Source organism: Cebus imitator, unplaced genomic scaffold (assembly GCF_001604975.1).
Source record: "Cebus imitator isolate Cc_AM_T3 unplaced genomic scaffold, Cebus_imitator-1.0 Scaffold388, whole genome shotgun sequence".
NCBI lineage: Eukaryota > Metazoa > Chordata > Mammalia > Primates > Cebidae > Cebus > Cebus imitator.
This window is the reverse complement of record NW_016107703.1, coordinates 502,079-517,265: the sequence shown is the minus strand read 5'-3', so window position 1 is coordinate 517,265 and position 15,187 is coordinate 502,079. Positions and strand designations below refer to the sequence as shown.

At 58.7% G+C, this 15,187-nt stretch overlaps 1 long non-coding RNA gene across 2 annotated transcripts; it reads left to right on the top strand.

The window, feature by feature from the left end:
• The first annotated feature begins 2,998 nt into the window (after positions 1 to 2,998).
• On the top strand, positions 2,999 to 12,309 carry LOC108288988. 2 transcript variants are annotated; one of them, XR_005196815.1, is made up of 4 exons: positions 2,999 to 3,485; positions 7,601 to 7,668; positions 7,858 to 8,106; positions 10,558 to 12,309. It is a non-coding gene; the product is annotated as an uncharacterized LOC108288988 (long non-coding RNA). The 2 variants fall into 2 exon arrangements; XR_001818935.2 differs by lacking the exon at positions 10,558 to 12,309 and having other exon boundaries at positions 7,858 to 8,239.
• Positions 12,310 to 15,187: the final 2,878 nt, after the last annotated feature.

The window sequence follows — 15,187 nt, the reverse complement described above, 5'->3', positions numbered from 1 at the left end:
GTCCCAGGTGCAGCCACCTGTGCCCCTCTGGCCCTGCCTTCCTGGACACAGTAGCAGCCTCTCTGGGGCGAGGCCGCACAGCCCCTCCCAGCTTGCATGCACTTCCCTGCCCAGATCCCCTCTCAACCTGGCCCTGCCTCTCCAGCGCCCCCTAGGCCCTATGGCTCAGTGTCATGCTGAGTGTGTGTGTGGGAACACACGGGGTGCATGTGGCATTTCAGTTGCTAAACATTCACTTCTGGGGCTGCCCTGGCGTGGTGAGGTCTGGCATTGGATGCAGCGGTGAACAGGACCCACGCGGGGACTCAGGGTGTGACAGGCAGAGGGGTAGGTGGGGAAGGGGCAGGTGAGGTGGGGGTGCCCAGCAGTCAGGGAGGGGCTCTCTGGAGGTGACATTCGGCAGAGACAGACGGAGTGAAAGTGTGGAGTCCAGGCAAGCTGGGAGGCGCCATCCAGGCAGAGGGAGAAGCTGTGCCAGGGACCCGAGGTGGGAGGGGCCAGGTGGCCTCAGGCCCAGCGAGGGGCTACGGGGCTAACATGGCCTACGGGGCTAACATGGCCGGAGTAGAGTGAGCGCGGGCTGACCAGGAGACACAACCCATAAGTCACACTTAGGACTGTTGATTTTCTTTTTTTTTGAGTTGGAGTCTCACTCCAGGCCAGAGTGCAATGGCATGATCTCGGCTCACTGCAAACTCTGACTCCCGGGTTCAGGTGATTCTCCTGCCTCTGCCTCCTGAGAAGCTGTGACTACAGGCATTTGCCACCACAGCCAGCTAGTTTTTGTATTTTTAGTAGAGATAGGGTTTCACCATGTTGGCCAGGATGATCTCGGTCTCTCGACCTTGTGATCTGCCCACCTCGGCCTCCCAAAGTACTGGGATTACAGGTGTGAGCCACCGTGCCCGGCCAGTGCTGCTAATTTTCTAGTAGCTACATTAAAAAGGTAAGAAGAAACCGGTGACATTAATTTTTGGCAGGGAGACAGGGTCTTGCTATGCTGCCCAGGTTGGCCTCCACCTCCTGGGCTCAAGTGATCCTCACATCTCAGCCTCCAAGTAGCTGGGACTACAGGAAATTAATTTTAATAACGTGTGTTACTTAACCAGATATTAATACATCAAGCACATCGTCACTTAAACATATCACCAATATACAAAATATCAATGAGACATTTTATACATTTGGTTTTTTTTTTTTTGGAGGCAGGCTCTTACTCTGTTGCTCAGGCTGGAGTGCAGTGGGACAATCATGGCTCACAGCGGACTCCAGCTCCTGCACTCAAGTGATCCTCCCACCTCAAACCCCTCAATAGCTAGGACTTCAGGCTCGTGTCACCACGCCCAGCTAATTTGTTTATTTTTTATAGCAACGGAGTCTAACTATGTTGTCCAGGCTGGTCTTGAACTCCTGGCCTCAAGCGATCCTTCTGCCTCAGCCTCCCCAAAACGTTGGGATTATAGGCGTGAGCCATGACACCCAGCTTGCTTCAGTTTTTAAATTTATATTTAAAATAATAAAGTTAAATACAATGGAAAGCTCATTTCCTTAGTTGAGTGGGCTGTGTTTTAGGTGCCCAGGGGGTCACAGGTGGCCAGGGGACAGGAGGAGCTCAGGCGGGCTGCAGGCATTGCATTTGTGGGGACAGATCCTTTGCCCAGAGAGGAGGATGGCTGCTCCGGCCTCAGACACTCTTGGAGGAGTGGGCAGATGCCACGAAGGTGGGGTCCTGGGAGAGGCTGGGGCCAGCCAGGACGCCTTGAGAGCAGGTGTGGTTACAGCGTGGTGGTCCTTGGTGGGGAGGAGGCTGTGGGCTGGGGTGGCAATGGAGACACAGCTCTTGAGGCGTTAGCAGCAAAGGAGAGCTGAGAAGTGGCTGAGGGGACCTCAGAGTCCTGGGGCCCGTGTTTCTAGGCCCTCCCTTCTCTGATGCCCCAGGGGCCTCCCTGGGAGACGGAGTCCCTGAGTCCTGCTGACCTTGCCTCCTTCCGGCTTCTCCAGGCCAGGAAGGTGTGGGGAGTGTGGTGCCTGAGAGCAAGAGGTCTGGATGTCAGGTGTCCAGCACTGGCCAGGCTATGACTCTGGGGGCCCCTGACCTCCCTGGGCCTCAGTTTCCTCCTTAGTCTTGCGGGCATCCAGGCACATTCGAGGTTGGAATGAAGAACGTCTGCCTATTTGCAAACTGTAGAGAGCAGTGGACTCAAGTGCAAGGGAGGAGTGAGGCTGAGCAGACTGAGGAGGCCCAGGCCTGCCCACCCCTGCCTCTTGAGCAACGAGTGCCATGGCTGCCTGCCCAGCTGGCCTCGGGGGATGCCACGTGGCTGGGATGTGTGGCCCTGGCCCTGCTTTCCATCTGGTGTGACTTTGTCTCCCTCTTGATGCCCCCCCCCAGCTTCCTGCAGCTCCCGCCCTTGATGCCAGGACTGGCCCCCACCATGCCTGGGCACTGGTGGTCCCGGCAGACCTGGCCAGCAGACAGGACTCGGGGAAGCCTGCAGGGCTATCGGGCAGCCTACTGACCGCCAACCCTCAGGCCTGGGGATGGAACTAGGGCCTTCTTTGGACATCTGGGGCCACGGCTGCCACCCTTAGGGGCCCTGTGTGGGCGGCACCTCTACACCAGCGGGCGGAGTCCCCAGGATGTCTCAGGAAGCTTTCTTCTCACTGTGCCAGGCCCGGTGTCTGGCTGGTGAGTTTGAGGCACTGATCAGGCTCAACTTAGAGTGCTGGGGAGTTGGGGTCAGAAAAGTCCAGGCAGGTTCCTGCAGGGGCCCCGCGGGGGTCTCACAGCTTGGGTACCAGCCAGGCTGTGAGCCACTGTGATGGTGGCTGTGCTGGGCTCTTGGGCTGTACCCCCTGCTTTGTGGGGCTTGGCTCTCCATCCTGGCTAGGTGCCACTTTCTTTGTGTGGGTGAAGCTGTCTGGATTCTCAGCTGGGGCCGGAAAGCCACCTCTCATGGTCAGAAAGGTGAAGTCAGGCTTCTGCCTTCCACAGTCCTCTTGTGCCCAGAGAGGGGAAGGAAGGGCTCGTGGCCACGCAGCACACAGGGGTCAAGCGGGCGCTACCACCTGCCGCGTGCTACCAGGAATGCATTGGAGCCTCATGGGCACTGGAGGTAGACGCTTCTCTTCTCCCGTTTCACAGACAAGGAAACCGAGGTGACTCCCCAGCCCAGGCCCAAGCACCTTTCCAGGCCTCTGCCGTGGGAGGTGCACCTCCATCTCCCCCACGTCCTGGGTCAGCCCTCGGGGACTGCAGCCCCTGCCCACTAGGCTGGTGCCAAGGAGCACCGGCTCCTGGAAACCCAGAGAAGGCAGGCAACTCTTCCTCGTTGTCCTGGAGATGCCGCCGAAGTCAGCCTGCTTGCCCTGCTGCCAGGGCTGCTGGGGACCCCATGGATGCCCACCCGGCCAGACACAGCTCCCGTCATTAAATATGGCAAAGTGTGGCACCGGCTCCACAGACCCTACCGTGGAAGAGAGAGGTAAGAAGTCAGGGTCCCTCGGACGCAGCCCTGAGACCCAGCATCTACCCCACCTGAGAGGAGGGGCCTTGTGAGGCTGCCCCGCTGAGCCTCCCTGTCCCATCTGGAGCCAGGGTGGGCACCCTCCTGTCCCCGAAGCCCTGGAAGATCCAGCAGGCGGCACAACACCCACCTGGGGGCCCTGGTCATCCGTGCACGGGCAGCAGATCCCTGGGCCAGACCCTGAGTCGGGAGAGCAGGCGGGAGGCAGCTCCATCACCCCAGCAGAAGCCAAGTGCGTCCAAGGATGTCCTCCTGGCTGGATTAGCCGTACCCGCGCTCCTGAAGACGCTAAATGGGCAAATTGTCAGGGAGCAGGGCCCAGGCAGGGACAGCAGCTCTGCTGCCCCATCTCTGGCCTAATTAGCCCTAAGACTGCCCAAATTCTTGCCAGCACTGGGAAGTCCTCTAGCCAGGCCTTCTCAGGCCTTCCTGGGCTTGGGGCCCAGCCCACCTCCCCCTCCCAGGGGCTCCTTCCACCCTCCAAAGCCACAGATGACTTTCCCTATCAAAACGGGCAATAAAGCCGGCCAGGCCCATTTCTTTTTTCTATTTTGAATTCTGTTAACTGACAATTTAACCTAAAATTCTCTGTATTTCCAGCTTGTACAGCTGTAAATAGAGACTGACAGTTTATTTTCACGTCCTGGCTCGAGGGGGGCGATGGGGGGGAACCCATTTGAAATAAATACTTGCGGGTCTCTGACAGACTCCAGACGGGCCGTCGATGCCGCCTGGCAATCTCTGGGACCTGTCACACTCTGTGATCGGTCTTTTTACAAACACAAACGCTGCTGATTTCTTATCAAATGTAAAACCGGCCCGGCTCTTTCTTAAATGGTTACCACGAGCATGAAATTGACATTGTGAATCACATGTGACACCGGCTTGTCTGCGCTGTAATTGATCGGTGCTTAGGAGCAGGCGCTGCTGGCCCGGAGCTCCCAGCCCTGCCGCACCCCCCGCCGCCCGCAGCCGAGCTCCGAGCCCAGGCCCCAGCAAATCGTTGTCAATGGGAGAAAACTCCAAGAAAACGCTTGATTCATGTACGTTGCGTTTCTTCCCCTCCGAGATCCTCCGAGGTGTCAATTCCAATTTCCACGGCTCCGTCATTACGCACATCAAATGGCTGTAATTGGCTGCTACAGAAATTTATCCTCCAAAAGGAGAGAGTGGGGGAGAGAGGGCAGGAGAGGAGGGAGCGGCGGAGGACGGGAAATGGTGGCAGTAATGAGATTTTGGAAGCCGTGGCGCCACCCCTGAGGTTGGCAGGGAGAGGGGAGAGGCTGGCATGCTCCCGGGAATGCGGCCGTGTTCGGTCTGGCTAGCAAAATGCCGTTTGAAAACAAGTCTGGTGGGGTGTGTGTGTCACACAACAGCCGCGAACACACTGCGTGGGTCCAGGAACAGCCGGTGCCTTTCACAGCCGTCGTTGTCACGGTTACGGCAGGCGACGCCTGCAGACCCCCTCCCCCCACTTCACAGTTTGCACAGCTGGTGGTGCCCAGTTCCTACCACACCAGCCAGAGTTGCTTGGGGGCAATCGCTGTGTTGCAGAAGGTGAAACTGAGGCCTGGAGAGGGGCGATAGCTCAGGAAGCCAGTCTGGGGCAGGGTGTGAGCCTCCTTTCTTAGGGTTTCGCTTCCAGATGTCCCCAGGGACCCCTTCTTTGCGGCTGCTTGGCCCACAGTGCCAGCGTGCATCCCATCTCTGCCTGCTTCTGCTCCCCATTTCCAGGGCTGCCTGCCCCCTCTGTCAGGCAGACTCTGCTGGCACCCTGGCAGGTTGTGCAACCTGAATTGGTTTTTCAGGCCATGGATTTTTCCCGAGCCTTCTGGGCCATGCAGGAGTGTGTAACTGAGCAAATCAAAGTCCCCAAGGGGCCGCCCTATAGCGCCCCAACCCCTCAGCCTTTCTCCCTCCAGGGCTAGTTGCTCAGAGCTCACCCATCCCCTTCTGCTCCCCAGCCCCAGGACCTGCAGGCCTGGCTCACCCTCTGACCCAAATCAGCCTGTGTCGGCCCCCGGGACATGCAATCCTCTCTGAGGCACGGTGCCCATGCGTGCCTCCTCTGGGCCCCACGTGCGGTCCAGCAGCTCCCTGGGCGGGTGTATTTATGTCTCTGTTTTTCCGTTTGGATTTTGTGACTGATGAAACAGCGGCACTAAATTGCACACACAGTGATGGAGCCTTGAGGCAGGCAGGCGGCAATCTTCCCAGTTCACTGTTACACAGCCAGCCTCCTGCAAATGGTGATGCTGGGCCCCTTGCCAGGGCCTCCCCAGCACCCCTCAGATAGGCAGGAAGCCACCCTGCTGACCAGATGGGGAAACTGAGATCTACCAAACAAAGCAGCTCCCTGGCCAGGCCCACATGTCAGGTGCCTGGGCCAGCACCCCCTGCACCACACTACTTGGTGTCTGAGGCCACCTGAAGACTCTCAGGGAATCCATCTTGTGAGTGATGGTGGGAAGTCTCTCAGGCCTCCACAACAGGAATGGCATGCTCCTTCTGACTGCCTGGCTTGTTTTTCTTTCATGGGTGTTGCGATGGATGTGCTGCAATAGAATGTGTTTGCTTTTTTGCCTTGGCCCCTAGGAAGCTCAGAGTCAAGTCAGTCTGCTTTTAACAACTCTATTGGACACCCAGCGTATTCATCTCTGAATGCTGAACTGTCTGGAGTCACTCAATTGAGTTTTGTGCCTTTTTCTAAGTGTTTCAGATCCTTTGGGGAATGAAGTGAAGCCAGTGAATCCTGGAACATCCCGAAGGTCTAGCGTTGGGACCTCTCTGGGGTGCGCATCAGACCCTCCATCCTCTTCCCACTTCCTTCTTGCCAGTTGCCCTCTCCAGAAGCTCCATTTGAGGTCCATCCAGGGGGCTGGCACCACGGCAGGCACTTTGACAGGAGGGACTTTGGCACTGGTGGCAGGGGGCAGGATCTGGGGAGGGCCAACCCATGCTGGTGGTGAGTTCAGGACAACTCCCAGGGAAGACTTCGTACAAACTGCAGGGTGGTTATTCAGTGGAGGGCCAGAGAATAGGTGTCACCTCTGTTGCTTTTTTTTGCTTGAGAACAGCTTTCTGGAGTGCTCTGTTGAGAAGGAGTCTGTGGTCCTGTCTCAAAGGCATCATGCGATTGATTAGCGATGTCTGCAGTAGATGGGGACGGTGGCTGGGGCTGCTATGGTTTCTCAGTTGGGGCTGGGGTCAGGCTTTGTTGAAGCTGGGCTCACTGGCTGTGCCCGCCCCAACCACACAGAGAGGCCTGTCCGGACAACATCGATGGGCAGGGAGGCCATCTTCACCAAGGCACGCAGGGTCCTGGGGTGGCTGGACCTGGGGCAGGGATGCCCAGGTGGGCTTCTCCCTGCAGGCTTCGAATGGGGACTGCAGAGGCAGGGACAGCCCCTCTCAGGAGCCCACCCAGAGCAGGCGTGAGAGACACAGCTGGGCTCTGGAGGCCTGGGAAGGAGTCCACGAGAAAGAACCACGTTGTGGGGCCACTCCAGGGCAGATGGTCCCGGGAGGCCTGGGCTGCTGGGGAAGGGTGGCCCTGGACAAGTGAGGGGCATCTCAGAGTCTCACATGAGCATCCAGGGACTCGAGGGGTCCCCATTTGTCTCCTCCACTCCTGGGGGCAGCTCCCAGCCTCAGGATCCCCGGGAGGGAGGAGGTGTCTCAGAGGCTCCTGTCTTTGTCCTGGGGGTAGGGTGGGGCTCTGCCAGGATGTTTCACATCAGGGGGCTGATCCGAGCCAAGAGGGACACCTACTTCCTTACTTTCCCTGGGGTTTTACAGACCACCAAAGCCCCGTGGGCTCTTCACATCAGGCAGTGAATGGAGATGACGCACTTCGCTCTGGACGTGTACTGCATGAGCCTTTCCCTAGCGCTTCACGGCTTGGAAGGCACTTGGGGGGTGGGGGGAGGCTGGGGGTCCCTGGACTCAGAGTCCCTCTCCGCTGCATGTGCCATGCTGAGCCACCTAGGATTAGCCCTCTAACCCCTCTGGGTCTTGATTCCTTCCAAAGAATTTCTGCCCAGAGCCTCAGAATGTTCTGGGGTGGAACGCAGGTCCTACTCTTGCTGTCCTGGTAGAAGACGAGGCCCAGAGAGGGGCAGGACCCACTCAAGGCTGCACAGTGAGTGTGATCTGAAAGTCTCCAGGGTCCGCCAAGGGGATGCAGGGTGCTGGGGCCAAGGTAGGCTGGGGAGCTGTCCCTGCTGGGATGTGCTGGGCCTGTGATGGTCACACCTCCCCCTGGGCTCCTCCTCCTCTCATTCCTTTCCTCTTCCCGCCCCACCCCTCAGCAGAATCTCACCTCTTGTAGCCCCTGCCCTTCTTCTGAGGCTGTGGAAATGGAGTCTCAGGGAGCCAGGGTCAGACAGGGGACACATCCGGCTTCCTGACTCCCCACTCCATCTTCACTCACTGCCATCAGGTGCCCAGCGAGGCTCTCAGAAGCCCGAACTCTCTGTCCAGGGGCTGCCTCACTGGCCTGGACCCTGGGGGCTGCGGGGTCCTCCGGCTGGTCCCGAACTGGACTTCCCTGCCTCACCATCCAGCTGCCCCAGGATGGGTAAGGCTGGCCCGGCATCTCAGAGCGAGTGGGGAGGGAGGGGAAAGCCAAAACTTTAAGGTATATGAACTGTGAAATTAAATCGAAATACTCAAATAAAGAATCACATAACAACATAAGCAAAGATGTTTACCAGGGCTTGAAGTTAAATACAGATTTTTTCATAAACCCAAACACAAAATGCAATAAAGTTCTGTGGGATGTTAAATATAATTTACAGTGGGAGGATGCCCCTTGCCGTCAGGAACCCGCGTGCACTGCGTCACTCTCCAGCGCTGACTTCTGCCGGCCTGGCACTGGCTCACCTGGCAACCTTGACCCCCGAGGGGCTGTGGGACCCCGGGACCTGGAGCTCACTGTGGGACCGCTCTTGCCTGTGGTCATCCCTCCCCTCCTGAGTGGAAAGCGGTGCCGTGGTCCCAGTGCTGGCTGCGTCTGCTAGGTGTGCCCTCCATTCAGGCAGAGCTCAAGGGGGGACTCATCTCCCAACAGAAGGCTAGGCAGCAAGTGCTACCCAGGTGCTGATGGGTCCCTGGTACCTCCTGGCCCCCCAGAGCCCCTCCCACCTGCACAGAGCTCCCCACTAGGGAACACCAATCCCGGGCCAGGAGACACTCCCATCAACCTCCACCCCCCGTACCCACTGTCCTCTTTCGGCCCCTGCTCCTGGTCACATCTCCACCCAGGAGGGGAGCCTTGCAGTCACTGACACTGTAGTGACAGTGGGCGCTCTTCCCGGGCCCCTCCCTAGCACAGCCCTCGTGGCTCTGGCTGTGGAATGTGGAGCTCCCTGGGGATCCACTGGGTGGGAAGGGCTGGGGACAGGGAGGGGCTGCCCAGAGCCACTTGTGATTCTAGGTGACTCCAATTAGAGTCAAGTCTTATTCCAGGGCTCTGGGGAGAATCGGTGATATCAAAGTTCTTGGTGAGGAAAATCTGCCCAGGGCAGTAGCTCCAGAGAGCAGAGTCAGGTTGGGTGCCGGTGCGAGGGTGCATCTATGGGTGTGTGTGCGGGTGCAGGGGTGGGTCTACAGAGGCATGCATGTGTGTGTGGGAATGGGTCTATGGGTGTGTGGGGGCATGGGTGTGCGTATGTGTGTAGGTGTGGGTGCATGGGTGGATCTATAGGGGTGTGTGTGTGTGTGTGTGTGTGTATGTGAATGTGGGTTCATTGGTATGTGTTGGGTGGATCTATGGGGGCGTGTGTGTGTATGGGTGTGTGTGTGTATGAATGTGGGTTCATTGGTATGTGTTGAGTGGGTCTATGGGGACGTGTGTGTGGGTGCTGGTGAGTGGGTTGGCCTACAGGGCATGTGTGTGTGTGTGTGTGTGTGTGTGTGTGTGTGAGATGTGGGTGTGTGAGTCTATAGGGGTGCGTGTGTGAGATGTGGGTGTGTGAGTATGAGATGTGTGTGTGTGTGATGTGGGTATGTGTCTATGGGTGTGCATGTGTGTATGTGTGTGAGATGTGGGGGTGTGTGTGTGATGTGGGTGTGTGAGTCTATGGGGTATGGGTGTGTGTGATGTGGGCATGTGAGTCTATGAGGTGTGGGTGTGTGTGATGTGGGTATGTGAGTCTATGGGGTGTGGGTGTGTGAGTCCATGGGTGTGCATGTGTGTGTGTGAGACGTGGGTGTGTGGGTCTATGGGTGTGTGTGTGTGTGATATGGGTGTGTGAGTGGGTGTGTGTGGGGGTGCGTTAAGTGGGTCTATGGAGGGGTGTGTGTGGGTGCGTGGGTGGATCTATGGGGCCTGAGTGTGTAGGGATGCGTAGGGGTAGAGTGTATCTGACACATAGACCAGGGAGCTGTGTGTTTCTGTGTGTGTGTGTGTGTGCATGTGTGAATGTTGAGTATATCTATGTGTCTTTTGGGGGGAGTCCCAGGGGTTGAGGTGTTCCGGGCAGCTGGAAACTCTGCGTCCCTGTGAGACAGTCCCTGCCCAGTCAGCACCCAGGGGTGCAGTGCACATGCTGTAAAGAGGGGGCCCTTCTTCTACTGCCCTGGACCTGGGGTGCGGCACCAACTAGGGCTACAGAAGCTGGAATCTGACCTCTCCCCTGGGCCCCCATCCAGCCCCAGCCTCAGGGGCCCCAGGCCTGGCGAGGGGCTGGTGCACACTCTTTAGGGCTGTGGGGGTGGAGGAGCATTTCCATCTTCTCTGCGGTCAGCTCAGGGTGAAGGAGCCTCTTGCCCCTGTGGACCTGAGGCATGACAGAGAGCTGGTTTTGGAGCCAAGGTGCACTGGGCCAAGCTTTTTGGCTCTCTGCTGGCCAGGGCTGAGGCTGGGTAGGCAGGGGCATAGGGCTTGAGAAGGGCTGTAGTCACAGCATGCAGCCCTGGACTGAGCAGTCCTCCTGGGTGCCGACCCACCAGGGTGCGATTAGGGGGGCTCACAGGGACCAAGCCAGGTCACAAGGGCGCTAACAGCAGTGTGTCCTTTACCCTCCAGCCGTGATGTGAGGTGGCACTCTCATCCCCACCCAGCAGGAGGGACTCCCTGGGACAACACCCTGGAAGAGGTGATGCCACAGCCAAAGCTGGAAGCCCGGTCTGCCAGCTCCCGTGCTGCAAGCCTACCTCAAAGTGCGAGCAGGTAGGCGCCCATCTGTCCGTCCCTTACCAAACCTGTGCCCCAGGGCAGGCCTGAGCCGGGAGAGAGGGATCCAGATGACCAGATGTGCCCCACACCCCCAGCCAGGGACTCTCATTCTGGGACTGGGACAGAAGAGCGAGTCACAGCCGTGTGGCCAATCGATTTCGGTCCTCATCTGCAGGGCCTGGGAAGGAGCTGGGCCCGAGATGGGCCACCTGGGTCCCAGGCCTCGGGGGTCCCTGGGACAGCCCCGTCAGGGTTGACTGTGTCCGGCCCAGCAGGCAGCGTTTTGGCCTGGGGCCCTGCCTCCCGCTGTCTCTCCCATGGCCTCTCCGCTTGGCCAAAAGTCACCTGGTCACTCCCTGGCTCTTAAATTTGCGGGAGGCCGGTGGCATTTCTCCAGACTCCCAGCCTTCCTAATTTATGTGCTGCTTGGTGGGGAGTATTTTCTCTAAAAACAGGATGATGTGAGAAAAACAATCATGCCCCCAAACCACACTTAATGGGTGGGTCGGGCTGGCTCGTTAGCGCTGAATAATCGGGCTTCAACCGCACCGCTGGGGAACACAAATAAACAAGGGCACCAAGAGAATAGGGGTGGGGGTTCCAGGCTTGGGGGGTGCTGCGCTTGTCATCCAGGTGCGTGGGGGTGCAGGGGACACCGCCTGAGGGCTCCCCGCAGCATGGGACGTGAGCGCCCCTGCACTGCAGCCACCGTGCTGGGCACCCACCTTGGGAAAGGTCACTGGGACTCGGTGCTGGTGTGTGTGTGGGGGTGGGGTGAGGCAGGCCCATCCGCCCTCCCCTGGAGGAAACCCTTTGTGGTGAACCGAAAACCTGCTCGGTAAGTTAAGCTTGTTTCCTCCTGCCTGGTCCTCAGGAAAGATGGGGAACAGCTGGTCACCACCCTTTCTCTAATAAATCCCATCAGACTGCATGCTGGGGGAGGGGCTGAGGGGCGATGGGAAAGGATGGGGGTCCCGCCAGCTCCCCTCATCTGGCTGGACACAGTGGGACAGGCCCAGCCCCTGCCTCTGAGGCCCGGGGAGAGGTGCAGATCCCCATCGACCCCCGACTCCTGGTTATCCAAAGGGAAGACCCTAGCGGGGCTTAAGCCCCCGTCACCCCACTTCCGCTGCCTTTGTGTGGGGGTGGGGGCGTGTGGCGCTGAAGGAAAGCTGGGGTCCACGGGGACGGCGTCACTCCTTTTGTGCGGCCAAGTTGCAGGCGCGTTGTGTGCCGGTCCGAACTTGAGCTCACGATTTGGGATTAGAGCAAATCCGAGTCTTTTTCTGCATGCCTGCCCGCTCCCGGGCGCCCAGAGCCTGCTGGGTAACTGCCTATTATCCGCCGGTTCCACTCCAGTGCCCTCCCCAATAAAACTTTTCATATCCTTATAAACGAACTCGATTGCTGTGTTATAAACATTTACACTGTGCTAACAGATCATCTCCGCACATCAGAATTGGCTAAATTCCCTTTTCCAGATGAATATATTGAAGGAGATTAGAGATATGATAGCTTTTCAGATTGCTGAACCCAGAGAAATTAGTTTAGTGAGCATTTACAGAGGCTAAATTGGAACCATTAAATAGTGGATTAAATTGATGGCACTTTCATTGTCTGTCCTTCGGTACCGCTGTAAAATCAATTAGCCGTCACCAGCCCATTCTCCATATAGTGAGATTGTCCTGCTCCCTGGAAGCTGATGCAAAACCTCCCAGCGGCAGCCAGAGATGGGATCACACCTATTAGGTGGGGTGGCATGAAATAGCATCGGGACCCAGGTTGCTGCGGGAAGGGTCCCCCTCACCAACCGCCTTGGCCCGTCCAGCACTGCCTGCCTCCGTGGGGACAGCTCTAAACTGGGAGCTGTGGGGACAGGCGAGGGACAGCCTGGCCTGGTAGGGTTGGGAACTTGTTCTCTGCCCCCCAGGCGGCCCAGGAAGTCAGGCTGAATGTAGCCTCGGGTTGGAGGGAAGGAGTAGTCACGGGGGACTGTACTGAGCACACTGGGAGGTGCTGCCTGCACGTCGCCAGGCTTGCGGGGACATGGAAATTTTGGCATTGCAGCCTCGTGCTGGGGACTGTCCCTGGGTCCTGGGCACAGGCTCCTGCAGCCCTGGAAGGTGGCCGACACTATTCCTGCCCCCAGTTTACAGAGGGGAAAACTGAGGCTCAGGAGGTTACAAAGCTGCCCCAAGATCTGCAGTGTGTCAGAGGCACATGTCCAGTCTCCTGGGTCTCCCAGCCTGGGTTAGGAGCTGCTGCCCTGAACTGAGACCCTGGGCCATGCGGATTTCTTAAAGGTGAGCACCGTAAGGAAGGGCTTGGAGAATAAATGACTTGGGGAATGACAAGCGATGGCCCTGGCCATTGTGGGAGTAAATGAGACCGTCACACAGGTGCAGCACCCTGGGGAACCAAGCCTTTGGGTTGCCAAGGAGCCCTGGCCCTTCCTTGCCCCAACCCCAGGAAGGGGAATGAGAGCTGGACCCCAGGGGGAGGGAGGAAGGGGCAGAGAGGGGATGGGGGAGAGAGAGGGGGCCGTGGGTGCCTGGACAGCAGGGACATCACCCTCCCAGAAGCTGTTGAACACCTGAGGTCCCGGGGGTGGGCTGTGAAGGAGGCTTCTCCATGAAGAATCCTTTCCACAAATGTTCTGACAGTGCCTTCCAGCTTGCTCAACCCTCTCCGCGCGTGACCTCTCCGGTCCCTCCCTCCAACGTGGAAAGGTCGTGAGCTCCTTCCACAGGCAAGGCAGCAGGAGAGGCTGGGAGCAGCCAAGGTCGCCCAGTGGCTGGGACGTCTCCACTGCCGCCTCCCACCCAGGCCTGCGTCCCCTTCCTCGGCCTGGCCTCCAGCTGTGGTGGGGGTGCGCTGGTCATCGGAGCCTTGCCCCAACTGCATGGGGCCCCATCAAGCTGGGGAGTGAGTTCTCCCACAGCAGACCCAGGGTCAGGGCCCAGGGAGGCTGCAGAGGTCTGGAGAGGAGGGCTGGGGCTGGTGGCCAAGAATCCTGGCAATGTCTGGATGTACAGGCCCGAGGGTGTTCGTGCCAGGATCTTCCTAGAGTCTGTGCATGCTGGCATGGGCCTGCCTGTGTGCTGCGATGTGGGGGTGCAGCGTCCAAGGCCTGGAACCCAGTGGGTGGGCCCCCTGACCTTCCCACCCTTGGGTGGGCCGTGTGAGCCTGGTGTCAGGCATTTGGGGAGGGGTGTGCATGGTGGCGCTGTGTCACCTGTACCTGTGCCCCCTCTGCAGCCCCCAGAAGCTGTGCCTGCTCAGACACCTTGGTGCCCAAGCCAGAGTGTGGCACCTGGGGCCTCAGCAGGTCGTGCCTGCTGGGGATGGAGAGAGGCTGGAAAATGTTCAAAGACCAGTGTGTGGGAAGATGTCAACTTGAACCCCTTGAAATCGGGCTGGACCAGGCCTCCCCAGTATCCTTGAGCCTCCTCCCCTGGCTGCTCAGAGACCAAGAGAGAGGGCTGGGCGTGGCGGCTCATGCCTGTAATCCCAGCACTTTGGGAGGCCGAGGCAGACAGATCACTTGAGGTCAGGAGTTCGAGACCAGCCTTGCCAACATGGAGAAACCCCGACTCTACTAAAAATACAAAAATTAGCAGGGCGTGCTAGTGTGCGCCTGTAATCCCAGCTACTTAGGAGGCTGAGGCAGGAGAATCACTTGAACCCGGGAGGCAGAGGTTGCAGTGAGCCAAGATCTCACCACTGCGCTCCTGCTTGGGTGCAGATCGAGACTCTGTCTCAACAACGACAACAACAACAAAGAGACCAAAAGAGAGTGGAGCCCTCCCAGATCTTTCCTCTCTGTGGGGACACTGTCGGTCCTGGGGGAGGCCTGCACGTGGACCCAGTTTTTGGAGCTCAAGGCAGAGCTTCCTGGCAGGAGGCAGCCCCGATCCTTGACCCATCTGCCTGCAGTATTGCGGCGTCCGCCTCTCTACTAGCTCAGAAGCTGCCCCTGGGTGAGGGGTTGAGCTGCCTGCCCCAGGAAGAGTGCATGCCTCGCCGATGGGCAGAAGGCAAACAGAGCCCGGCCCTGGGTGTGGAGGCACCGAGACTCCCTCCCGGCTGCCCAGTGCACAGTGCCTCTCCCACCAGACCAATTTGCAGGGGTCGGCAGCCCCTCCACAGCCTGCTACCAGGCTCTGCAGGGGCCCAGCGTCCTCCCTGTCCTCACCTTCCTGACCCCTGACCTCTAGCTGCTCTGAGAACTGGCAGCCCTCCAGGCTGGCCGAGAGGCCCCTGTTCCAGCAGATTAACGCCCCCTCCCGAAAAAAAAAAACACAGGATCTGTTTCATCTGAGCCCAGCAGCTGGGCGGGGGGCCTCAGAGGTACAGAAGCTGTGATGGCGGGGGTGGGGGCGACATCCAGGTCAGCTGGGGCGCTGCACAGAGAAGGAACATGGTCGGAAATCCGGGTCAGAGGCCACCATGCTGGGCAGGAGCTCAGTGCCCAGGGGAG